Below are 27,514 nucleotides of genomic sequence, written 5' to 3' on the forward strand. Positions count from 1 at the left end.
CACGTCCCGAATAAATGACGATAAACCAATAGCACAATTACAGAACTTGAATGACCCAATCACGTACGATCTGGTCGACAAGGTAAGATGTGGCAGCAGCCAATGGACAAAAAAAACACCTACTTGTTTGAACATGTGGACAGAATTCATCCTAGTACCAGGAAATAGTTCTAACTTTACAGCTCTCTTAGTAATTTATAACATTATATAAATATTTTTGGAACTTAATAATCTCCAGACTTTTGTTTCTTAAATTTCTCTGTACTAATCGTATATTGTTTTTTTTTTTTCGCTTTGGCTATTAAAAAATGGCCACCCTTTTGGTATATTAAAAACGTAACGTTGGTCATAAAATATAACTTTATTAAGTATGCTCTGGTTCCAGGGAAAGATAATTAATTATTAGAATAGTTAAGAGATGTATCTACATTGAAAATAAATGGAGCAAATTACTTTCTGGTAGGTGCTTAAAATAATTTTAAGAGCTATAGTATGTTTGCGTACGACTGCGCTTAGACCAGTGTGTGAACATATAAAAATGTGTACCTAATCGGCAATATTTTTCTGGTTTTAAGTAAGAAATTTCAAAGATAGCTCTAATATTTTTACGAGAGTACCTAAACCCAGCCAGCAGAACATGGCAAGCTCGGGTTGATTGCCATCAACTGAAAAATTAGAAGGCACAAGCAACTACAGCAGATGGAATTGCTTAATGGAATTGTTCTTGATGCATGAGGTTTTGTGTGAGTGTGTTTTCCATATGAAATTGCACCGGAATTCGATACGAAGTAAAAAAAAAGCAAGGGCTAAAATCCGCCTTATGGTACAACCGCATTGTCTCATACATGTACGCTCTTTGAGAACATCAAGAGAAGCTTGGGGCAATCTCCTGCCGATTAAGGTAGAGTGTTGAAACTAAATTATCTCAAGACTTTTGTACTTTAAAATCTCTGAATGTTGTTATTCTCTTTGTGTATTGAAAAAAATGGCTCCTTTTTTAGTATACTAAAAACATGTTTATCAAAAAATATAAATTTACTAGCTGCCCGACCCGGCTTCGCACGGCTATACTAATGGGAAAAAAATTAAGCCACATCTCCCATTTACAGTAATGGTAAATAAAAAAAATCAGTGAAAATTTATTACAATGCTCTATAATGTACCGGAGAGAAAATGAATAGCACCGATGGTTTCCCGACTCGTGCACGCAACGTACAACTGATGTACCCGTACTTCGCTACGGCAGTCTACAGGCAGATCACTCTTGCGCCGCTCATTATACATGCCCCTCCTTGTGGGTACGCCACTCCGCGCAATGCCCGTTGCCATGGAGACGCAGAAGGCATGAACAATGCCAAATCCTGTTCTCATGCAGACAAAGTACCCAATGTTTCCTGGTTTTAACCACCCATGGGATCTAATTTTCGGAAAATGTCATCCTGCGTAACATAAGGAACATTACTGTAAAGTTTCAAGTCTGTAAAATATATATACTTTAAAAAAAGGGCAATTATTGATATTTAAAGTACCCGCAAAATTTCAACGGTGATGAGGACTGCACTAACAATGAAATAGTCGTTGCCATAGAGACGAATGAAGCATCAACAAAGCAACAGCCGTTGCCATGGTGATTTCCTAGCAAAAACTGGAAATTTTGATATATTACGCCCCCGAAACTCCCAGTGGACCAAATTGTGAATCTAAACCATCCTCGAATCCTCGTGAACTCACACAAAAAATTTCATCAAAATCGGTCCAGCTGTCTAGGAGGAGTTCAGTGACATACACACGCACACAAGAAATATATATATAAAGATTCAAGAAATATAATAATAAAAAATTAATAGTTTTCAATGTTATTACAGTAGCATTTGACCAAACCCTGAACAGATTGCACCAAGGCTATCGTTAATACGGTATGGAAATTATTCGCGACAAAGTTTGAATATATTTTAGTCTTCAACACATTTTGTCTGTGTTTGCATAATTTTTTTCCTGATCGGTGAAGGCAGCACGTTCCACACTTGACATTGACCAACTATAGTAAAACTATTGTGTGGTTTAACCTCTTTTGTTCTTCTGAAAAATTCTTCGCCATTTAGAAACATTTTCAAATAGATAGCATGAAAGGATGATCCAACCCTGATTTGTTCACATTCTTGGCGCAAAACTATTTCCTGATAAATTATCATCTCTACTCACTTGCTGGTGCCTGCGTGGCAAAGTTTTTCCTCAATTAAATTGTGAGGTACAGATTTTATTTAATTAATTTTCATTTATTTAAATTGACTTTTATATAACCATGTACAAATTATTCTTTGTTTTTAATTATTTAGAATAATACTATGTTACCTATATTGGTATTTACAACAGGAGAGAGTATAGCTAAATTTTGTTTGTGAGTTATGCAATTTGGTTATGTATTTGCCGTTTGAAATGTTAGTAAAATAAACTAAACTGAAAAAGAATGTACTGAGATTTGGGATGAGCATAACACATTTCGTTAAGTTTTCTGAAAATGTAACAATGCTATCAATAAGCAACACTAATTAACCAAGAATATGTAATGATGCTTAGAAGTTTGTCCAGGTCAACAAACATTTATTTTATACAAGAACTTGTCTAAGTTATGTCAATGTTTTTGCTGGATCAATCACTTTTAAACGCTTTAAAAAGTGTTGATACCAAACTATCGGTTTCATATAATACTTTTATTTAAATATTTCTTCAAAAATCTAAATTATATAATGATATAAGGTTCTTGTGAATTAAATTGCTAAACCTGAACTATTCTACCAGAACTTCAAAATTCCAGTTCGCGGAGACGTTTACAACCGTCTGTAAATCAACCAGAAACTCCTACAATGAACTGACGTCCAGCTGAGATTTCTACGTTAATTTTTCAAAACGATAGTATTTGTAAATTTACGATGGGTAATAGATGACTTCAACATTAAAATAGTAGTTGACGTTTAAATGCATTTAGTGTTTGTGATTTGTTATTTGTAGATATTTGACCACCAAATTGAATCTGTACTGAGTTTACTAACGTTTTGACACTAGTAATGATTCAGTGAATTTATATGATTTTGAATATATTGATTCAGTATATGATTAACTATCTAACTGGAGGTCCTGTTACCATATGAAATCCTCGTGTTTTCTCAACTACCTAGTTCGATGAAAATATTGAAGTTTAATTTTTTGTCAATGAGATCATTTTAACATTCAATATTGTTATGAATAATACCGGATTTAAATAGGTAAGTAAAGGTGTAAATGGCAAAATATAAACACACTATTATAGTTGATCTGAGTAAACCAATGAAAATTCAGTAATTATATTTATGACTTTAGTCTGGTATTAAAATTACATATTTCTAGAGAAATTTTAATGATAATTGGTTTGGAAATTTATATTTTCATATATGTATGTTTTGGCTGTCGTTAATTATTTCATTTTAAGGACAGTTTATAGAAAATCTACTTAACTTCTTTAAGTTCGATAGTGATACCACAAAAGAGTTAGTAATTAATCTGCAGGAAAAAACTATGACACCGATTCAATGTAAATTCTTGCACACAATAAGGTATTAATTTAGTGCTGAGTCGTAGTTATTTATTACGTCTAGAAGAACTAGAAGCCAATTACACTCAATTAACAATGGCCGCATTATGTGCGACGAAAACAGATTTTAAAAAAAGCATGCGTTAAAAAAACGTATTGAAGTAAATTCGTGGTACCAAAAAAAATAACGACAATCTGCAAGTGAACAACCATTATATACTAAATATATGTATATATATCCGGAGTCAGTTTCGTATCTTCCATTCATTAGCGACATGAAAAGCTATTTTATTTAAAAAGTAACTTGGGTTGAACTTTCGTGCTCACTTGATTTGCGACATGATAAAATTAAACATTTCGTTCATTGATGCTACTTCTGCATTCAGACAAGCGATCATCTGGCACGCCCACCCGGACTCTTGAGCCAATGACCGAACTTCCACAAAAGAAGGACCTAGTCGCGCGCAGTCCACTAAGGACTTCTTGCAAACATAGCATTCAATGAACATACGGCACATTGGAAGTGGGAGTGAGAAAATTGAAAGGTAGGGCGAAATATCCAGCACAAAAAAAGACGTACCCATTCAAAAGTTAATACTGTTACGTTTCCAAGACACTGCATGAACTGTAAACTGTTAAGTTATTAAGCTGTAAATAAAAGTAACTTTTAATTCGGTAATGAAGAAGACTACAGTTCATTAGCATCATAATGCTCATTAAAATATTGGCCATGGTTCATAAAGAAAATCTATACAATGGAAAGTTTCAGAAAAAAAAATTTTTTTTCGCAATATTTTGAATCAGAATGCTAGTGGGGAGGGATGCGAAAATGATTTAAAGGGACAGAATGCCCCTCCTGGCCTCCTTTCGGCCCATCGTAAGCTGAGACGACTCTACGTGAAACTGGCCAAAAATGTGCAGAGGGCTGTGAAGTCTGGTACGAAGGCCACTGAACCTGTGAACCTCAGTGACAAGTCATCATCTCGTCGTGATTGCCTGCACGAGGGACTCCGACGGGCAGGGTTATCGCCCCCCGGGCCACGGGACAAGACGGCCGCGGCAGGGGCGGCGGTGCTGAACACTGTTACCGGTTGACGTTAATTACAAGCCTGACGCAGACGCCACGCGGCGCCTCGCGGCGGTCAGCGAGAGGAAATAAAGGAGAGGCAATGAGATTGGAGGTTCGCGCCCGAGGAGGGAGAAAGCTGTCTTGGAGCAGCGAGAAGAGCGGGCCGCGTGTGTCTGATCGCCGGGTCGATACCACAGCGAGTTGGGGACGAGAGCCGGGTTCGCCCTGAATTCCACTTGCGGCAGGTCACACCGCGGGAGAGGCGCGGCTGGAGATGGTAGCCGTTCACTCGCTCGCAGCCTCGCGGGAGGCGCGAGGATGTCACGTCTCTTGGATTTTTCCATACCTTTCCTATAGTTCTTTTGACGTGACAGCGTCTAATAAATCGATGAACGCCAGCTGCATGCACGAAAAAGTGTCCCGTAACGCACATTTTCCCGTTACGCTGTGTCCCGTTACGCTCATTGTAAGCTTGCGCCGCATCTATCTCTCTTCCACTCGATTGGAACAACCATCGATTTGACTTTTTCGAGACACATTAAACTTGAAACACTCCCATTAGTTTCCTACTTTACCTATCATCGTCCTATCCTTAACAGAATAACACAGATTAGAAGTTAAATAGAAAACATATAAAAAAGTTATAGTTAAAATAATCTCTTCGTTAAAGTAATAAACGTATTAGAATTAATGATTGCAAATAAAAGTAAATTTATCAATTAAATTGTAGATTTCATTTCACTCCTTTGTATACATACAAAATAGTGATAATTCAATAAAAATGATTCAATTTTATTCATAAAAGTGTGCAATCATTTCATCAATGTTTTGTTATGACGTTGTCACGTTAAGCTATCGTCCATAAACCGACTTTACAGACAACCAATTTTTTTTTAGAACTATTTATCCCAATTTTCAGCATATGAATGCATAAAATATATCTCCCATACCTTCTATACCTTGAGTTGCTTGGCTTCTGGACTGTAGCCGCGTCGAAGGCGAAGATATAACCGACGTTTCGGTCGACGTTGCAGTCGCCATCATCAGGGAGCAGTAGGTAAACGTCGGTGATATCTTCGCCTTCAACGCGGCTACAACCCAGAAGCCAAGCGAACTCCAGACAATGGCCGCGGATGCCTGCAATCTTTGCTAACGTCTATGCCTTGTTGCAGCTGCATTTTTGCTAACGGGCTGTTTCTGCCAGGGACGCAAATATCATGATAATCAAACCAGTTCACATGTGTTGACATCAACAAGTACCCAAATCTAAGTCCTATGCCAGGTCAAACCAAAAATATTTAGCACGGAAGCTTTATTGCAAGCAGCATCGAAAATAGTTGAATTTACCCGTATACATTTCACAAAAACTTGCTTCTTCACTTTGATGATTGGTCCTCTGAACCAGAAAAAGCAAAGACAATCATTGAACCAGTCAAATGTAACCCATCCCAAAGATGGAACGCCTCTTCTCGTGTCAGCTATCCATAGGATAGCTCCACAGTACTCTACATACTCAACATTACTTACTCATTGGCCGCTCAGCTGAGATTCATGAGTCGATATTAGTTTTTTGAGGGTTTTCTGTTGGCTCATAGACCACCAATTGAACTGCGGATTAATTAGAGATTCAGGCCGAACTAAGTATATATGAAGAAATCTCTATTTTCTCGGTCTACGGTTTAAGAATAAATCATTATTTTGGGGTAATTCTGGAGACTTCTGTAACATTCTAGAATGTATGTACAAAGCACACTACCTACGGCGAAATGAAAACATGTGGTATCTAGTAGTGAGCACTGAGAACAATAGACCAAATGAGTAGGGGCATGCATATCTCGCGAAAAGATTTCGAGACTAGCTGAAAGTTAAACACCTGTAGCATCGTCTGTTTTTCGTGATTGGGTAAGTTTCGTGCAGACACATGTCGATTGTTACAGCACCAATCACAGTAATACAGTGCGTACGCAAACGCTTCCTGAGTGGCTCGATCAAATATTGCAACGACTTCTCTCGCAGGCGGCCGCCAATCACAAAGAGGAAACAGCTGGTGCAGGTGTACCTAGTTAAAGTCTAATAGGCATTCAAATTGTTTCACCTAAAATGCCTGCCCCTACAAATGAGTCAAGACTGGAGCAAACATAATCCGCAAAATAATGCTGGCTTAGGCATCGCTTCTGACGCTCATCTACATTTGTGCAAGTTCCTGGGCTCAGTAAAAGGATTTACCTAAGTGACCAAGCCGAATATGGTCCGATGATTAGTATGTCCAACTAGCGACCATTATGTAAGACACATTCGCATATGCATGAACCCACCACAGACTAGTCTTAGGTGTGATTGTGAGTCATCCACTGATGTGTAGTCGCCTAAGATAAAATTAAATGCCTAAGATAAAATTAAATAATTTTAAATGTTAAAATGCCGGTGGATCCACCACGGTTCTTAAAGGTAGCGATTTCTTCTAATCCAAAGGGGTCATAAGTAATTCGGAGAATTTTTTTATTTCTACAAAAATGTTTAGATACTAGCCAAGAGTTAAAACACTGAAGCATCGTCTGTGTTTCGTGACAGGCTGAGTTTCTTCCGGGTACACGGCTACTGTCAGCACACCAATCACATTTATTAAGTGCGGAACCAAATGCGTCCTGAATGGCCCGGCCAAATAAGGCAATTTCTTCGCTTGCTGACGATCACCAATTGAATCAACTATTTGAGAAATCCCATTAGTCCATCAGAGCAAACTTTAGGAAAACAAAATAAAACTGCTCACATGAAACAAGAAGGTAAAAATGAGTATTTTATGAAAGTGATAATTAATTTAGTATTGGTACCCAACCTATACAATAAAATAATTTTGCATAAATGTAATGGATTTTTAAATAAAAATTATTAAAAGTCATGGACTTATGGGTTTACTCAATCTTATAGGATATTGGGTACAATTTTGGGGTTTTACGAAGTAAGAGATGGCAGTGTTTATTATATAACTTGTTAGTTTGAGTTACTAATGTACAAACAAAATGTATAAGACAAAATACATGCATACAAAAACTTTATCCAAATGACATTGTTTTGAATATAACATTACTCTTACAGGAAACCCTCAAAACCCATCATAACATGTTCAAAAAATTTCTTCACTGTTGGCTACATTATAATGTTTCATGCAACATCAGAGACATCCTTATCGCATGTAGGCCAGTCGAAAAGATGTTGATAGCACTGCTGTACATTCACATCATGAGGTAGGTACATACTCAATTTCTGCAGATCCTCCATATTTTCCTCTGAATAGGACGTTTCCCAGCAGGATAGGCAGTAGTTGTCGGGAGGGCAATCATTCCCTTCCTTGTGTTGCGAATGTGGAATGTACTTGTCAACAGTCCATTAATATAGTCCCTAGCCAATACTACACCGGGTGTAGTACTTGTGTGTGAGAAGTGCATGAACTTTGATGGTTGCAAAGTTATTTTTCGATCCTTAGGTATGCTTCTTTCTGCAGATTCTGCAGACAACATTGATTTCTTAAAGTAGAATGGCCACCAACTTTTGAAGTCAATGATTTCAGTTGAATCTTCAATCAATAATGCCAGGAATGCCTGTTTATTGGAAGAGTTGAGCATGATTTCCATGTATTCCTTAACCATATACACCCGATCTCTTCGTTAGATTTTTCTTTTCAGTATGGCAAAATCCCGATCACACGGCAAAAAACTGTGACCCCTCATTGGGTAATATTGATCTACTGTTTCGAATCTGCCTGTGGTAGTCAATGTTGAAAAGAGTCTGATTAGGTATAGTGTGATTTCCATTCTGTGCTCCACAACCATCTGAAAAAATGTGAAAATGCTTCACACTTTTTCTTACAGCTGATTCAATGCATCTCATTAAGAATGTGCAGACCTCATTAGGCCCTTTTCCTGCCACTCCTTCATGGTAAACAAAAAAAAAGCACTCCCATCTTTTAGACTATGGATAAAAAACACACTACAGCATTTATCAACTTGCGGACGGCCAAAAGACAAGGAGAAATTTTCTTTGAAAATTTTCAAGTAGTAATCATAACTTACTGTTTGACCAGGACAGTCACGTCTGTACAAAGAGTGCATGATCTTAACATTAAGTTTCGCATCCAAATAATTATATTCCCGGGCACTGTAATGATATTTCTTAACAGGAACGGAGGCAATATGTAATTTAACAGCATCAATAACAGTGCCTGATTTTGCATTCCCAGGAACATTAAGCCCACGTTTGTCTTGTGACGATTTGCCTTCACAAAGTAATGACGACAGTCTACGCACTCTATCATGTTATTCCATGCATATTTACAAAAGCTTTTTTGTACACTCGGTACTTGCCTGAAGATGTTGAGATTTCATAAACAAAAGTACAACCTCGTGAAGGTTTGATGATTCTTCTGCTCTCTTGCGTCGTCTGCGCCGATGCACTTTGGTAGTAGATATCAAACTCTGTAAATAGCTATCCTGCTCGTTCTTTGTCTCGAAACTGTGAAATTTAGACATTATCACTTGTTCCTGCTTTGATATCACAGTGTAGCATTTTCGCCTGCATCTAAAATAAATAAACATATTCATTTTTGTTTAATGATAGTGTGTTGGCTTAACTACTACAAGAAAGACATATCGTGAGAGAGGTTAATATACTTGCAGTCTTCACCTGGAGTCTTGGCAGCAATATATTTTCCAGAACAGTTAATATATGCTTCACCTGTCAGTCTTGCTTTCTTTATAACTGCATTCTTGTATTTCTGTACGTTTGTATGCCCTCTTTTGCGTTTATATTGTTGAGCAACGTCATCTTCACTTGAATCCATCATTAAGTTGTAAACAAATAAGAAAAAACCATTGACAATAGAGAAACAAAATACAATCAAGTCATGGCCTTCAGTAGAATAATAAGCAGCCAGAGATATTGTTGGTAAATAAATCCTTTAATTCTATTCGGATATGAAAACCCATAAGTCCATGACTTATGGGGTTTCTCTTTCTCTTGTGTGATCGCCTCTGATGTATATCATGCTTACCATTTGGAGGACATGTGGGGTGTCTCGCTAGTATGTAGAACTAACTATGTAGTATCATAATCCATGGATAACTCATTTTCACATGTTTTGTGACTTATGGGGTTTCTCAAATAATTGATTCAATTAGAATGAAGAAACTGCTGACTCGAGAATAATTTATTACAGTCTAATGAGCGTTCGGAATTTTTTCGTGAAAAATACATGGCGGTATTAATAAGAACCAAATTAATGCAGATAAAAAAATAGACAAGAAATTTTAACAACACTTGAAATATTAAACAATTTGATTCCTAACCAAAAGATTGTTTTTGTCTGAAACAACATAAAAAGCATAGGCACTCGTTTTCACTAAAATATTGCTATACAAAACAAAACAAAATAATCAAAATAGTTATGATCTCAAGAATATTATAAGGTCGTCATATTGACAACGGAAAACCAGCATTAGTGAAATTTTGAGAAAACAACCATTAGGAGCATAATTTTGGCAACGTGAATTGTTTCTTTTTTTTTTAAATTAGAGGCGTGGCAGTGGCGTATTGTGATGAGGGGTATGTCTATGTGTAATGAGCTGTGTGTGTTCTGCCTATAGACTACCGTCGCGAAGCACGGGTACTTCAGTTAGTATTATTATAAACGATAATGACAAATAACATTTTATTTGTAACTATTAATTCTAATTCAATTTTAATGATAAATATTTTAAATAACTTATATGTAACATAACATGTGTACAAACAACTAAAACAAACTTGCAGTTTGTTTCTAAAAAGTTAAAAATTAAGTACTGGAACATACTTAACAAAACTCTTGCGTGAGGACCAGAGAAAAAATTTTCTTCAGTTCCCCAACCGAACATCACTTCTGTCAAATATGCTATAGTTGGAGATAGTTGTACTAAGCAGGTAAGTTTGACTTAATGTTAGACTCTGACACACTGTATTAATGTTACAATTATTTATTGGTAGGGACTGGAAAAACTCGCCCATTCAATGACCTCCAAGATAGATTCCAAGATCCTCTGCATACTCTGGAAAAATTCGCCTGTTCGTTGGCTGCGGGCTTGTGAGGTGTCTGAACTGGGTAACTTGTGATACGAATTTTTGTTTATTGAGAGTTTCCAATTGGTCGAGATTCCTCCAGATTAACAATGAACCAATAGCAGAATAATAAAAAAGGTAAAATTATTTGAATTTTGGCATATCACGAAATGATTCCGCGAATTATTCCGGTCTACATTTATTGGTAGGGGCATGCAATTTTCGCGATGAGATTTACAGACCAGCTATGTGGTAAAACACTGTTGTGTTGATTGTGTTTCGTGATTATTTGAGTTCCTCTCAAGTACATGTCTAAAGCAAGCACGCGGATTACAGCCATCCAGTAAGGAAGCAAACGCACTGATTGGGCCGCCCAAATAGGGCAATGATTTCTCTTGCAGACGGGAAGAAACTGCTGGCGGGGTCATATTTGTTTGCAGTCTAAAAGGCGTTCAGATCTTTTCGCGAATAATACATGCACCTGTTTATTGTATATAGTAAATGAGAAAAGCTATTTTCGCTTATTAACATACCCTGAAAAAGCGCTTGCTATAAATATTGAATACGTATGGTGTTTGCATTAAAATAGCAACAACAAAAAGCCGTAAAATAATTAATATAGACGCCAATGTTTCTCATGTTTATTCTACAATGAAATCAACTAGAAGCACACACAAATGCTTTACTTTTGTGGTCAGCTCACACTTATTCCGATACACCTTGAATGACCCTGAGTCGACAATGATATGAAGAAGTGTTATGACAGATTTACGTACAATAAAATCCAAAAGACGAATATAATCTAAGAGTAATAGCAGTCAATTAGTACAACAATTGAGCTTGAATTTAGACATGACATTGGATTCTAACCTGGGTTAAACAATATTTGAAGTTAGTGTGGTTATGATTATGAGTAGGAGCGAGCGTTATATTCGCACGAATAGATTATAGTTGTATATTATTACGGATAAATATAATTTTTGCGTGAAAACTGTATTCTGATGATTCAAAAACTATTTAAAACATTTATATACAATGAAGTGTTTACGAGCTCAACAAAAAATAAAATACCATTCTTGCTTGAAAATAAATACGTACGTTTAAAACTCTTAACAACCTTAAGAGGCCGTGTCAGTAAATGTTTATTTCCAATATTCTGCTCTAGAAGTTCTCTCTTTTAACAGTGAGATTTAGTGGCTTTTTCAACCGAAGGAACTGTAGCCGCAGCGCGTGATAAAGCTACTATATATACCCTTATCACAGGATTAGTGGGAAGGTTGACAGCTCGAGTTTACTCGACGAAAAATGTATCTGGTTCCTCGACAATCTGAGAGGATGACAATCTGACCGGCGGCTCACTAGGAAATTGCGGATGCAGGGATTCAGAATCAAGAAACCTCACTTATACAACTTTGGTATGAGTCGAATCTAAAAATTTTAATACTTTAAACGTATCGGAATACAATTAATCTTCAAACATGTGGTAATTATTCTTTATCTGGATGTAATAGTCCGTGATAAATAATGTTAGTTGACATTAAAAAGTATACGAAATTCATCATGTAACGTTTTAAAAGGATAATAACATAAATGCATATGCTTAGATATTGCATATGCATCACACACAATCTAAATACAATCTCACTTAAGTCAGACTACCTAATTTTTTACAATGCACCATCATACAGTTTAACAGAGGTAGGTGAACCTCTTATCGACGTTGTTTCAAAGAATTTAAATTTACAAATATTATACTATTTATCTTAATACGATATGTAGCCTACCTTTATGAATACGAACTTACAAAAAAATTATTGAATTTATCACATTACACTTTAACATTACACAAGACTAAAACACTAACAAAACTTAATTTTATACATTGCTGTAGCATATTAGAAGACGAAATAACTCACAAGACTAACATTAAGAGGGCTGCATTACAAATTTACTTTACAGAGAAGAAAATATCCTTTCAAGATATTTCATTACCTCATTCATTACATAATACTGCCGTTGATGTGATCGTAGATATAAAGTATTTAAAAAATATATTCCATTATGTTTATGTAAATATTTTGAAAACGTTATTGCTTAAAGATGCTCATTATTTAAATAATAACGAATCTTTTACTTTTATGTACTGAACAAACAAAATACTTATAAGTTAATAAGAATAAGCTTAGTTGAGTAACATCTTCAATTTGTATTGAATTCAATGTACATATCGAAAATCATGTACAATGAATGCAACAGATTGAATTCAATAAATATTTGATCTTGTGAAACGGCCATAATATTGATGTAGATTAGGGACCGGAAAAATTCGCGGTTTCGACGGCCTTCAGGATAGACTGCACATTCCCCTGTACACTCGGGCAAATAACGGCAGTTCATTTGCTGCTGACTTGTTAGTCGTCTCAGCTTGTTTGTCTGTGATTCGATCCTTCTTTGGTTGGTGTTTTATAATTGGTTGAGATTCGTCCAGATGAACAGTAAGCCAATAGCAAAATCATCTAAAAGGTATATGTATTTGACTTCTAGCCTATCGCCGAATGAATCCGCGAATTTTTCCGGTCTCTATTAATTATAGATGCTCACATGCATCGTGAGAGTCCGTATAAAGCCTATTACAATTCTATAAGTATACATTAAAATGCTTTTAAAATATACATGTGTAATATAATTAAAACTTGTTTAAGTAAGATCATCACAAAAAAAATGAAAATCCTTCAACAGTAAGTGATGTTTTATAAGATTTTAACAAAACACACTTACAATAAGAGAATACTAATCATACCACATAATTCAACACAAAATATACATTCCAGTAGGCGCTACGTAAAAACAACTTCTATTTTTATGCTGATAACTCTGCATTGTTTTATATATATCATTATTTCTAACTTTTAATATTCTCTACACATTAACTGAAATTACTTATTTACAGAGTCTTAGCTAATGTTGGTCTGTACCACATACAGTTCGTACGATATCTCTACGCAAAACACATACAGTTCATTATTAGTAATATCAATTATATTTCATGAACATAATGAAATTAGTATAGGCCCTAGGTTGTTCACTGTTAATTGAGTACTTCTGAAGTATTTTCATTGTGAGTTAACATACATACCAAATGCCATTCTTCCAGTAAAGTTACAAAGAAGACAACAAGATAATATAAATATGTATGTAGTACCATATTTTAAACCCCTATTAAATGAATAATAACTCAATCTCTATTCTGGACTATTAAGTAATAATTTTTATTAATGTTATTTATAACTTAAATAAAATGACAACTAACAAATTAGTAAAAAAATATAATTACGTGCGATATAGTGTGACATTTGTACTTGGACGGCAAACGAATATAATAAAATGTCTATGACAATGTTAACTTTACTCATTATTATGGAAAGAAACAAAATGGGCAGATAAGCATATTCTACGCTGACATTTAAAAATGCTCAATTTAAAATGAACATTCCAAGAAAATTTATTTTATATCACCACAAAAAATCAAACTGCGGCGTCATTTTCCCGATGACAAACAAAAAAGTTGTATGGTCGCGAATAATACATTCGTATGGCGTCACATCAGCGGAATATTCCCTTGGCATAAATGTGTGAATTCTGTGGCACTAATGGAGAAGTAAACCTTCGCTCGAACACAAAAACAAATGAACGAACAGCTTTTTTTTTTTGATAAGATGTGTAATCGGAGACCCCTGGGGTGGTTGAAGAGTGTCAGGTCGGTCGCCAGACCAGATAGTAAAAGCTCAGGGGCTGAGGATAGAAAAGGCATATCTCCAAATTATTAAGTATAAATGTTGTCATGTAATAGTTAAAGACTTGATTACACCCAGGTTTATAAACCCATCATGATCATGAAGACACTGATCGGAAGGTAATATGCAATACATTTCAATGGCGTTTTCAGTTTTTGCTAAATAATTATAAATATAAGCAAAATTTCAATGTATCTGGACAAATCAAAATATTGATAATATTATTTTCATCACAGAAATAATATATGATATGATAAATAAATTTGAAAAAAGCGGTTATGTTAAATGTATTGTATACTTTCAGTAGGCAAAATTTCCGGCCCCTACCTCTTATAGACTTTGAGAAAAACTGCCTTTTAAAATAACATTGATATAGATAGGAGCGCAAATTTGTGACACGGCCTCTTAACCAAAAAAATAAAGAGGTAACAATCATTTCAAAATAAATTTAATTGCAGTAAGCAATACGGAATAGACTGATGATAGAATGATGCTGTGTTCTTTCAAGACGGAAACACTTATACGGTACTTCCAGAGAGGTAATGTCAGCATTGCATGACCGTTTCAACCCCTTTAAGTTGCTTTTGGTTTTCTGTTGGTTTACACTAACTTTGGGCATGCCAAAATAAAACTGTTTTCTTATTGTATACGTCACAAAAAAATACAAGTAAAGGCAGTTTAACATGGAGATAAAATTATTCGCGAAATAACTTGGTTACTGAACATTAGTATAAAGTTTGAAGCAGCACTCTGATACTGTACCTGCGAGCGCGTGTGACTCGTTAGACTTGGAAACTGCTATCAAGAATCACTCAGCTCACAAGAAGCATTCTCTCTCTCTCTCGCTCTCTCTCTGTGCCTTCTTCGTCCAATAGTAGCCCTCTCTTGCGAACACGTGTCTCAGACCTGAAGCGCCGGGAGGTCCTTCCCTACAGCAAGCGGCGGCACTGAAGTACCTGCGTGAAGAACTCCTACTGCGACTACTGACTGAGGCACGTGACGTAGACGCAGACCACGTGAGCTCTTCAAGTGATCTGTTGAGCCCGTGATGCCAGGCAAACAGGACATGGGTGGTATGGGTGGTATTAATGTAGCAAACAGGTATTGTTCGCAACCGACGACTCCGCAAGGAAGGAATTAGATGTAGGGTTGTGATATGCAGGTATTAAAAGCAAGCAAGCTGAGAATTTCATTGTGATGCATCCACAGGTTTACTGCAATACATAACTGACCCTTACCACTCCTTTAGTGGTATTTGCTATTTACACGCAAGTAAGAAGTCTGCAAAACCTTGTGCGTTTTAATCAATCTTTTAATTGTTTCAAATTCATATACCATATAATGTGCCATTTGAAAATTAAATTAAATGCGACAGTCACTGATGAAGAAATGATACAAACATAACTTTTTTGTAGTCTAGTATGGTACGAGTAAATGCCGTAATTAGTAGGAGTGGTCCTAGGCACATTAAAAACTGTTATCTTTATCAAATGGCGTACGATAACAACAAATAGACAGCCTAATGATGAACTTTGAGTAACGTAGCCAATCAATACTGTTACAATTTATAAAAATTTGAGTGTAGTTAGTATAAACTCTATATTAGAGATCTGAACACTTTGCAAATTATTTTCGAATACATAAATAGACACTACATTTTTAGTACTTCTTTCATGATTACAACAACGCTGTTTTAAAATAAGGTTGAAGACCCTCTGCCAGTGATAACCAATATGTGGAGCCACGATTATTTTGAGGATTAAATTGATATAGGGGTAGGCTCAACTTGTCTATACATAACCAAGCCTCTTCGGAATTCCCGTTGGCCGATAAAAAAAAAAGGTCACACACTTTGGCGGGTTGTACGTGATCGGATAATCACTTCTTATTCTTGTTTGTGACTTGCTCGCGGTCGTCGATGGCTGTCGAGAGCGACAGTAATGTAGTCAAATAATCAAAGATGAGCATACGTGGTTGTTCGTTATCCATCTAATGTTTACGCAAAATAATCAAAGGTATTTGGACATTAATTATTACCCCCCCCCCCCCCCCAATTCCTTTGTAACTGAGCGGTGTGTCTCGCGCAGTAAGGAGCACGCCGCCGACGCGACGCTCAAAGCCGTGTACACAGAGGGGTGACCAGGGGCCGGGCAAGCCTCCACCCCAGCACGAGGCTCTGACCACCCCCCGCCTCTGTCCGCCGGTCTAGTTATAGCCACGGGCCTTATGCCAACAGCCGCCGCCGCACGACCTTCCACAACCCGACAAGCTCAGCCTCACCGTCTCTACGCAGCATCGCCCCTGAGAACGTGGAGTTGGTCTTGATAAAGGCCTGATCATGGTTAAAAATCAAAAATAAAAATCAGAATTTCCCGTCGAAAAACACAGTCATTCGAATGATTAATTCAGAGAGGAACATTGATTTAATGCAATTTTTTTGGACATATGCCATTGCATTTATGCTGATTTTGTCACGAAAAAAAGAATGCAACATAATAAATCAAAATGAAAACATAAACCCACAGAAAACAAGCCTTTATCAGATGATGTAGAACAGATGGACCCAACTATGAAACTAAAACGGGTATTATGGACAACACAACAACGACAGCACAGACGAAAACATTCTAATTTAAAATATCCGACAGCACAATAATTATTTAGGAGGAAATTAGTCATGAAAATATAACGCACAGACGAACACAGTGGAACAACAAAAACCAAACTGTTTCATAGATAACAGTACATGCAGACAGGCAACAAATCTGGACAAAGTAGCAAAACATACGAACACAACGATGAAAATAAACAGGTTTTATGGACAACATAACGACCAGCACCGACGAAAACACTTGGTTTTCTATGACAAAACAGTTGCGACGCATCGGCAACTGGTATATGTTCCCGTCATCAATCACAGCCGGACCGATTTTGCATTGCTTATTTTTTCCATTACTTACAGTGCAAAACTGCAATTATTCGTGTCCAAAAATTTTTATTAAATAAAGTCAAACAGAGTAACTCCCATAAAATATCCAGGCAGTGTCCATGCATTAATGGCCACTACCCGTCCTGACCAAGCGCCAAGCTGGAGAACACCAGCTAATCAAGAAGCGGCTCCACGCAGTGTCCATGCATGCATGGCCACTACCCGTCCTGACCAAGCGCCAAGCTGGAGAACACCAGCTAATCAAGAAGCGGCTCCACGCAGTGTCCATGCATGCATGGCCACTACCCGTCCTGACCAAGCGCCAAGCTGGAGAACACCAGCTAATCAAGAAGCGGCTCCACGCAGTGTCCATGCATGCATGGCCACTACCCGTCCTGACCAAGCGCCAAGCTGGAGAACACCAGCTAATCAAGAAGCGGCTCCACGCAGTGTCCATGAATGCATGGCCGCTTCCCGTCCTGACCAAGAGCCAAACTGGAGAGCGCTTAACAAATACCGAGCGAGGAAGTGCAACCAGGGATAGAACCCCGCTCCAGCCAGTCTGGCTTCTGGCACGCGCTGTCTACCTTGAACCACTCCTGACCTGTCGGGATGGTGTCCTGCAATAGGCCAAGGCTATCAACTGGCAAACTTCGTGGTTTCCGTGACATCTCGGATAAAAACTATAGTATTCTGCACATCAGAGGAAATGTGACCTGTTCGCTGGCTGCAATATATTTTATTGACGAAGATTTATCGTCATAATAAATTTTCACTGTAAATGTACCGGGTTTTTGTGTTTATTGATTTATTTTTGCCACTTGTGCGATGGCTATTTCACTGCTATGGACTCTTTTGGATTCCTAAACCTATTTTTCTTGTGGACTTAAATTCAACTGTCATACCATTTCATTCGTAATGTTTGATTACTCATGTTAGACGTACGAAATGTTTTAATTTTAAGCATAAACAAATTGCAATATAATTTTTTTTAAAGGTCGACCAGTAACTCAAAAACAAGATAATTTTGTACATAAAAACTTTTATTCCAAGGACCTTTATATCTAAGAGTGAATTTATTTTTGAATGACGAAATTTTAAGTTTGACTTAAATTTTTTGTCTTGTTGGTTACCAACAATTTTGCAAAAAAAAAATGTTTTTTAACAGAATGGCACACGGTAGGAGCACCCTGCTGACGACGTCTGTTTGTGCTGGGACATATCAGAAGGGTTGCAGCCTCTGACGAGTGGTGGGTAGGGTCTACAGGCATACTCCCCCCGCCATTCCACCACCGCTCGGACCCCCGCAGTGGCCGCGGCATTCCGCCGCTAATTGGACGGCGCGAGCGTGGAACAGGGTCTCCGACCGAGCGTGCGCGCGTCGCGCCGTCGATGCGCGAGCCAGGTCCGCGCATGCGCAGAGCAACGCGCGTCCGTCCCGACGCCCGAGGCTAACTCTGGCTTACGATTCTCCAGCAGATATATCGAACTTGAAACGTACACCTTTTTTTTTCTTCACACACTAAAATTGAACAATTTGTAATTGTAACTGTATATCAAGTAGTAATTAGACGCAGAACATGATAAAATTCCCCCGATTGTATCCTATATATAGTTAAGCTTATCACTGATGATCGCATAACGCTCTCAGCTATATTTGTTTTATTGCTCTTTGCTAACCTGTTCCTGCTAGCATTGCTGCCGAGTCCGTGGCGCAAAGATAATATTTTAACTACTTCTTGGTGTTGGGTAAACCATTTTCCTACACATTATCGTTAAATATCTTAAATGTATGATTCTGTGTGTTATTTGATTTGTATAATCAAAAGGCTTATATCTCAAAAAGTTTAGCTGCAAACGAAACGCGGTTAAATTTTGTTTTCCCTTTTTTGTAAATGTAGCTTTGAGTCACTGGGATTATTTTAATGATATTGGGAATTTTGTACTTATGCCCTTTCGAAAATCCTTGTTTTTAGTTTTTAATATACTTATATCATTGAAGAATATTATTTTATTAAAAAACTGTTAGTATGGGTTTTCTTTTATGTATATACTATATGTTTGTATGCCTAAAAGGTTGTTTGGCTGATTTGTTTTTAGTTACGCCCTTTCTTCGCTTACTTTCTTGCGGATAAAATTATCGCTATATAGCGCAGATGCATTTAATATATTGTATTTTAATTTTTTTGTCAAAGAGATATATATCAGAAAAAAATTATTTTGTACATTATTAAATAAATTATATTTTTAATAAAAAATTACGTGAATTTAAGAGTTTGTTTACTTAATCATTTTTTAACGTGTGCCTTAGGCGCCTTACAACTTCCTAGTAATCTAATAGTAACCATCTTAAAACAAAACGATACTATATTTAAAGTTTATACCTTCAAACTCGTTCCCGCTACATCTGCCATGACTAGAGACTGGGCAATTTCGCGGAATCAATTACCTCCAAGCTGGGCTTGACGATGCTATGTTTTCTCAAGTCTCGAAAAAAGACAAAGTAGGTTTGAAAGAATTGAAAGCGATTCGACCGTTAAGTTAATGTTGGTTTGTCGTTGGTGCAGACTGCCATGGAGGTTTGCGAAAGAGCTGATGGACAAATAGAAGACGTCGCAAAAACATACCATTATTCGGAGTTTAACTTTTCGTTTTAAATGAACACAGGAAATTCTGGGTCTCTGGCAATGACACATTCGAACCTAGTAATGAAATAAATCGAATTAGTCATTACTTAAATATATGTTTTTTACAAATTTATAGTTAGTAAATTACAGATTTTTAATATGGCGGCCGCCAATATGTCATTATCGGCTTACTGGAGGATATTAGATGAAGAATTTAAGCCGCTTTTAGAATGTTGACCAGGTTTAATTAAATCTTTTACCTAGCACATACATTTTTTGATCGAGCAAGGATCTAACTAAGGGAAGGTATCGAGCGAACCAATCAGTAAATTAATGAGTGATTTTTTTAATGATTTTGTTTTAATTTCCTCGTATTTCTAGCTAAAAATTACAGATTTTTAAGATGGCGGTCAATATGTGATAATCGGCTTACTGGAGGTTGTAAGTAGAAGAATTTAAACCTCTTTTAAGACTTTCCACCAAATTGATTTAAATAAAAAAATTTTATTTAAAATTCATTGATTTGCATCAATCAAGTATCGAACCCAAAACATGAATACATTGAATCAATCAGTACGTTAATAAGTGATTTTATTTTATGAACTTTGACATTTTTCCCGAATTTCTAGCTAAATAATTAGGAATTTCCAAGATAACAGCCAAGACGGCCAACAAAATGGCGGGAGCCTTGGCAATAAATACTAATGCAATCTAGCGGCTAAATATTAGATCAATATGGTGGCAGCACACTTTGGCAGACGATGTGTATACTACATAACACTAGCGCTCTTTGTATCGGGTACTGAAAACAAGATGGCGCAGCACTCTCTAAAAAGCCACGTGTTCACTACGTGACACTAGCGCTCCTGGTAGCAAGTATTGAAAATAAATATGTCTGCCTCCAGCAGACGAAAAAAAAATATGGCGGCTATTATCTCATATTTCAAGATTGCAGCCTCCAACATACGAAAACAAAATGGCGACTGAATTTAAATGTCCTCCGCAGCTTTTTATAGGCTTGTAGATGAGGAATTTAAGCTTCTTTGAGGACATTTAAAGCCTCTGACATCTTTTGAAGACTAAAACGGGAAATCTTTCCTCAAAACTGCATTTTTCCCATGTAATAGGGAAATTTTTATTTTTCAGAATTTTTGAGATTTTTTTGGATAGTTGGTTTTCCTAAAAACTGGAAATTATGTCGAGTTGTGGCGAATTTTTGGCTATTTTTGGGAAATTTTGAAGTTCAAGGTCAAAGTTATTCAAGATGGCAGCCGAGACGTCACAATCAAATATGGCGGCCGGCAAACCCAATCCTCACTACTAATCCAGTAGCAGGACTTAAATTAATACAATACTATAGGAGTATCCCGAGAAAACCGTCTGGTCCGTGGCAACGTCCGTCAGTATTCCCTCTTCAGGATAAGACCAGGAATCCATCCAGGATACACGGATGGGTGGAGAGTGGGTTGACCGCGCAGCCGCATGCCCTCGAAGCAGTCCAGGCGTCCGTGTGGTTACGTAGTCTGAAACGCTCTGGCTTTACTTTGTTCAGACTGATTTCTTAACTGCTTTAAATCTCTAAGACCTGTTTCATTCGGCCGTTCTCGTTCAAATTTCCTCGAACGCTGCATTTTCGAACGACATTGGGACAGTTTAGACATTTTATTTGCGGTGGTGCATATTTGCAAACGCTGCGTATTTTGAACTAGAACGCTGGTAAATAGTATATAATAGTAGGTACTGGTGCAGGGTTTTTGGTGAGGAGCTGGGGAGCCGAGGAATCCAATGCTATGCGAATACGTCATCTCGCTCAGCGAACTTCACTTTATGGAGCCACTTTTGCAATTTCGAATTCAGAACGTGAGCCATTCATCTGGGGAAGACCCAGCTGTATTGACTGGTATCCGACGAGGCACAGTTATTTTTTTTAAGTTGTACTTCTTGGAAAAATTATGAGAGTGAATTATGTTTACGATACGCGCGCATCGTGCAACGAAATTTTCACAGGAAGATAATTTCAAGTTTTAAAAATCCTAAGGATTCTGGCATTATAGGGTTTATAGTACATACATATAAATTATAATTCATTATATTATTTATTAATTAATTAATAATTAAAATTATTAAAATTAGAATAAACATTCAGAATATTTATTGATTTTCATTAATAATAAAAATTATTTCAATTATTTTATTATATAATATAATTTATTTTTACACGTTTATATTAATATTGAATACTCAGTACTTATTTAAGTAATTTTTGTTACAATTAATTTCAAAATAGTTCAGTGCCTTAAATAAAAGAGAAGTATAACTTCTAACTCGCGTACTTAAATACACAAACATTTTTTAGGTATGAACAGTAAATTAGGTACTAATTTCGCACTATCTAGAGACACCAGTTAGACTCCACAAACTTGCACAAATTCAATTTATTTTCATTTGTCCATTGATTGCTTTCAAGGTTTATTCTCTGCCCGGGATGCACATGTTTTGTCAAGAGTTTCTATTCTTTAATAGTTCCGTAACAGATTGCAGGCTAGCTTATCGCCAAACAATAGAGTTAATTCTACTGATTCCAACAATCTGCGTCAGTTTTTTTTTTTCGGGTATCAACCACATTAATTTAACTACTCAAACATAAGGAATTTCAGCAGCATCGGCAAAGAAAGTAATGAACCAGGCTGCAGCAGCTACTTCTGCAGAGTTGGATGAATGAGTTGATTGAATAATTATCGGGTTATGTGTTTACACCAATAGTCCCACGGAAACACCGCAAAAGTTTATTTGCTCCTAAACTAGCCTCTTTCGATATCACAATAATTAATCCAACCCGCTTGTCTCGTGTAGATAGTTGCCAATTGAAAGTGCGTTCACCATTGTCAGAACACTTAAATATTAACGTCAAACTTATTTCATTCGAAACTGCAACCAACAGATTGACCTTTACTTTAGAAACTGCACAGTGCATACATTCATAATATTGATGGCAATGAGTTTTAAAGGTAATGAAATGTATAAATTAGTAATTAAATGAAGGTATTTAATTAGTTAAATTAGTTTTCTTGTTATGTGTTATTAACATTTGGGCAGCAATTGTCATGAAATTCATACATGTATAATATTCATGATTTTATGATTTCATTATCACAGGTAAGAGTCATTACATCTAGGGTCATTTTCGGTTGTTTATTTGGACGTAAAAACGGGGTTACAGTAGCTTCATATTTTTTCTAAGCCAGTTTAAAAAATTTTTATTTAATGTCACGTGTCAAAATAGCTAGTAAGAACTTAGTTCTGAGTAATTATTTCGAAAATAATTATACGAAACGTGCGTCATACATTCTGATTATTGTTAAATTTGCTACGCTAATGACCTTCTATACCATGCAATTAACGTGTTTAGTATGTATTATGTATAAATTTATGTCACAAACACAGCCGCGTATTTTTTTTCTACCTAACTGTACTTAAACTAATTATATTTGGGAGGGGTCTAGGTAGGGAAGACTCTTAAGTGCGTCTCATGCAGGGTTTTTTTTCCCTAACCGAACTAAAAACTAAATGTATTTGCATTGGCTTAGATGTGTTCATAAAGTTGGGGGGGACAAATAATGATTTTGATGTCATGTAAACCCATTCCCCTCTTACTAAGAAGGGGGGTCCGGGGGTTCTCCGCCGGAAAATTTTGATTTTAAAAGTGCAAAATAGCGCTTTTTAAGCAGTTTTTGTATCTAACCATTGGATACATCGATGTTAAAATTATTATTGTTTCCTTAAGATAAAATTTGAGAGTGAAGAAATTACAAATAAAGTTGGGCAGAATAATATTATAAAATAAAAATATCACGGTCTAGAAAGTTGGGGGGGACAGCCCCCTCCACCCAAAAAGTTCAGGGGGACACGTCCCCCCCGGTTCCTACGCCCCTGTGTATTTGGGAGGGGTCCGGGTTAGGGAGGAGACAAAGTGCGTCTCAGGCCGAGAGACTATACGCCTGGAGCGCGCGAGTGGCGCGAAAAGCGGGTGCGGACCGCGCAGTAAACACGCAGCCGCCCCTCACCGCGCCGGCTCCTTCAGCTGACTTCAAGGTCACGGAGGACCTCCGCGCACCGCACGCGGCTCTCTCGCCCGACACTCCGACCTGCGTTCGTTTGTTCATCCAACCAGCCGTGTTCGCATACAGCTACGTCGAAATGTACACTCGCAAAAGATTGAACAAGAATTAATTTGAGGAAGATGTAATAAAAGTAACAAACTACGGCAAACTGCCAGTCTTGGTAAGTGAAAACAAACCTATACTTTATTTTAGCTTTATTACAACGGAACCCCATTGGACTCTATAAATTATACACAAACACTTAATATTACGTTTTTGACGTGACAACGTCTAATAAATCGATGAACGCCGGCTGCACGCACGAAAAAGGATGACTTATTGTCCTGTTACGCACATTGTCCCGTTACGCACATGTTCCCGTTACGCTTTGTCCCGTTACGCCCATTGTACGCTTGCGCCGCATCTATCTCTCTTCCACTCGATTGGAACAACCATCGATTTTACTTTTTCGAGGCACATTAAACTTGAAACACTCCCATTCTTTTCCTACTTTTCCTATCATCGTCCTATCCTAAACAGAATAACACAGATTGGAAGAAGTTAAAAAGCAAACATGTATAAAAGTTATAGTTAAAATAATCTCCTTGTTAAAGTAATAAACATATTTGAATTAATGAGTGCAAATAAAAGTAAATTTATCAATTAAATTGTAGATTTCATTTCAATCCGTCTTTGTATCCATCCAAAATAGTGATAATTCAATAAAAATGATTAAATTTTATTCATAAAAGTATGCAATCAATTCTTCAATGTTTTGTTATGACGTTGTCACGTTAAACTATCGTCCGTAAACCGACTTTACAGACAACCAATTTTTTTTTTTAATATTTCTGTCAACTGCGATGGAAATTGGAGCAAAATTATATTTAAAAACATTACAAGCGGCAACAAGTTACCTTGACGATGCATGCCTACCTTTAGGTCAATGTTATCCATTTCATAATCCAAATGAAAGGACTCGCGCGCGCGCGCACACAATGTACCGTCACTCATCCACTTTATAACCACGCACGTAACCGAGCACTCCGCGGGGAACCGGGAAAGGCGCGTTGCGAAGGAGGGCTGGCACGACACGACGTAAACACGCCACGGCACGTGCTCGGCGCGGGACGCCCAGCCACGACTGCGCCGGCGCGGGGATGACGCGCTCCGAGTGTTGGCAGCGCCGGACCGCCACTGGCGCTGTTTTCCCGCGCAGCACCGCGCCGCAGCTTCGCGGCCGGGCCGCCAGGCGGCGACACGGCGCGCGCCGCCCGCCCGACCGCAGCGCCGGCCTCAGCGGAGCGGAGCGCTCGCGGACTGCATGCGTGCGGGAAACGGCAGCACCTGGAGAAAACATCTCACTCTTAAGAAAAATTGTATTCATTTTTCTCTCTTTTTTTTTTTTTTTTTACAAATTGATTAAAATTCACTAAATAAAACACAAAAATGTAGCACTCACAAAAGCAAGCTTGTGTGTGAGTGCATCTACTTCGGCAGTATTGGATGAATGAGTTCATTTAATTATTGTCGGGTTGTGTCTTTACACAAATTGTGCCTTGCTTCACAGTCCAGGAAGACTGAAGAAATCGACAAGCGCAAAAAAACTCTAATGATTTTCTTGTTTATATTTGAAGAAGCGTACAATGTATGCAACAAATTTTATTTGTAAAAATTATGTTGTTTTATTTTTTGAACCTGGGATTTTTTTTTATGTAATTAGTCAATTTAATTAACACTGTACTGCCTGGTATCGAACCAAGAACACAAATTTTTTGAATCAATCATTGTGTTAATAAGTGATTTTTGATTATTTTTAAAATTTATTTCCTATTTTTTTATAATTATTACGGATTTTCAGTATGGCCTTTGAATATATATATTCTGTATAGAAGTCGCCAGCCCAGGTAAAAATTTCTAATACGGTTTTGAGGTAGTTGGTTAATTCACCGCCGCAATCGCCACCATCTCTAGGGCATCGACTTGTGGTGGTCCCTAGCGGACAAGTGTCGAACTCTTCAAACACCCCTTCCCCCTCCCGTTGAACGACCTTGAGCTGCAGCGAATGATAGATGGAGGGTGCGGGTAATGACAGCGGGCGACAGTGCTGCGCTCTAACGTGTAAATAACCACTAAGACGTTACAGGGCGTTACGGCAGCGCACTGCAGCGGTGAAGTTCCCAAGCTGCTCATCATACGCTTCTAAAAACGTAGAGTAAATCCTATCCACTCGCGACTTCTATACAGTATATATATTCAAAGGTATGGCGGACATCAAGTCATAATTCAAAATGACAGAATCCAAGATGGCGGAAAGTTCTAGAAAATAAAATGTTGGAATCCAATATGGTGTATTCTAAGATGGTAGCTAGGGTCAAGTTATCTATCATGGCCGCCGTGATGATGATGGAAACCAATCCATACCCTGGCGACGGGACGACTATTCTATACAACTGCTAAGTGTGATTCGCAAAATGTGTTCCCTCTTTGCCTGAGCTGCAATAGTGTATTAGTTTTTTTGTTACAATTTTTTTTACATTTAATATTTGCTACACGTTATTATTGAGCTGTGATTTGTTACGTTAGATTTTAACTCTTTTAGATAACTTTTTCCGAGGCCTAAAAAAAGTTTCATATTCCCGCGACCAATCACAATCTATAATACTTATAGTCCAAAGGTAATTTGTAGAGTAGGAAATTGTTCAGATCGTCAAATCACCCTGGCCGAATCTTTCCCCATTCCCACAGAATCTGCCGGAGGAATTTCAGGAATTTGTAACCCCGCCCCTATTACATTCATTAATGGAGCACAAGAAACTTAAAATATTAGCACGGGTGAAGAACAAAGTGTTATGGCACAAATCTTACTAACAAAAATAATCAATAATATATTTGGCACACTTTATAACTCTTTCTGCTAGTTAAGACAATCTTGCTGCCATCCATATGCCTTGTCTTCATTGCAGGGACTTTATATCTGATACGCCAACTCTGTGAACAGACCGAATCTCAATTAGCACTCTGCTGTCAACGGTATTCTTTAATCTTGAATTTATACACGCCGTCACTAGTCATTCGACGTCAAGATAAGTCCAGCGTCTAGTGCGTTTATGCGTGGCTCACCAGATGTTCCAACTTCCAACTCGTTTTGGTGATTCCAGGGCGGCATCTTAACAGTGCAGACGGTGGTGCCTCTGTGGTGTGTCGTTGCCTGCTTGGGTGTCACCTCTCCGTGATTCTCCTGCTTCTGGTCGAAGAGTTCTATGTAGGTATGCCCCAATGCTGAGCAGCCAGAACGGCCGAACGCTCCAGTCGTCACTAGCTGCTGGTGGAAAAACAC

At 37.5% G+C, this 27,514-nt stretch overlaps 1 protein-coding gene across 2 annotated transcripts in view; it reads right to left on the reverse strand.

The window, feature by feature from the left end:
* Positions 1-25,373, reverse strand: part of LOC134527916 (apoptosis-stimulating of p53 protein 1) — a 1,064,179-nt gene extending 1,038,806 nt beyond the window's left edge. The window contains exon 1 of one of the 2 annotated variants that reach the window (XM_063360949.1): positions 25,111-25,373. The gene's annotated coding sequence lies outside the window, so the exon portion shown is untranslated. Of the gene's footprint in view, positions 1-15,280; positions 15,624-25,110 lie in introns of those variants that run through there. The other variant, XM_063360948.1, reaches the window with a different exon arrangement.
* Between the last annotated feature and the right edge of the window lie 2,141 nt (positions 25,374-27,514).

Source organism: Bacillus rossius, chromosome 1 (assembly GCF_032445375.1).
Source record: "Bacillus rossius redtenbacheri isolate Brsri chromosome 1, Brsri_v3, whole genome shotgun sequence".
Taxonomy (NCBI): Eukaryota; Metazoa; Arthropoda; class Insecta; order Phasmatodea; family Bacillidae; genus Bacillus; species Bacillus rossius.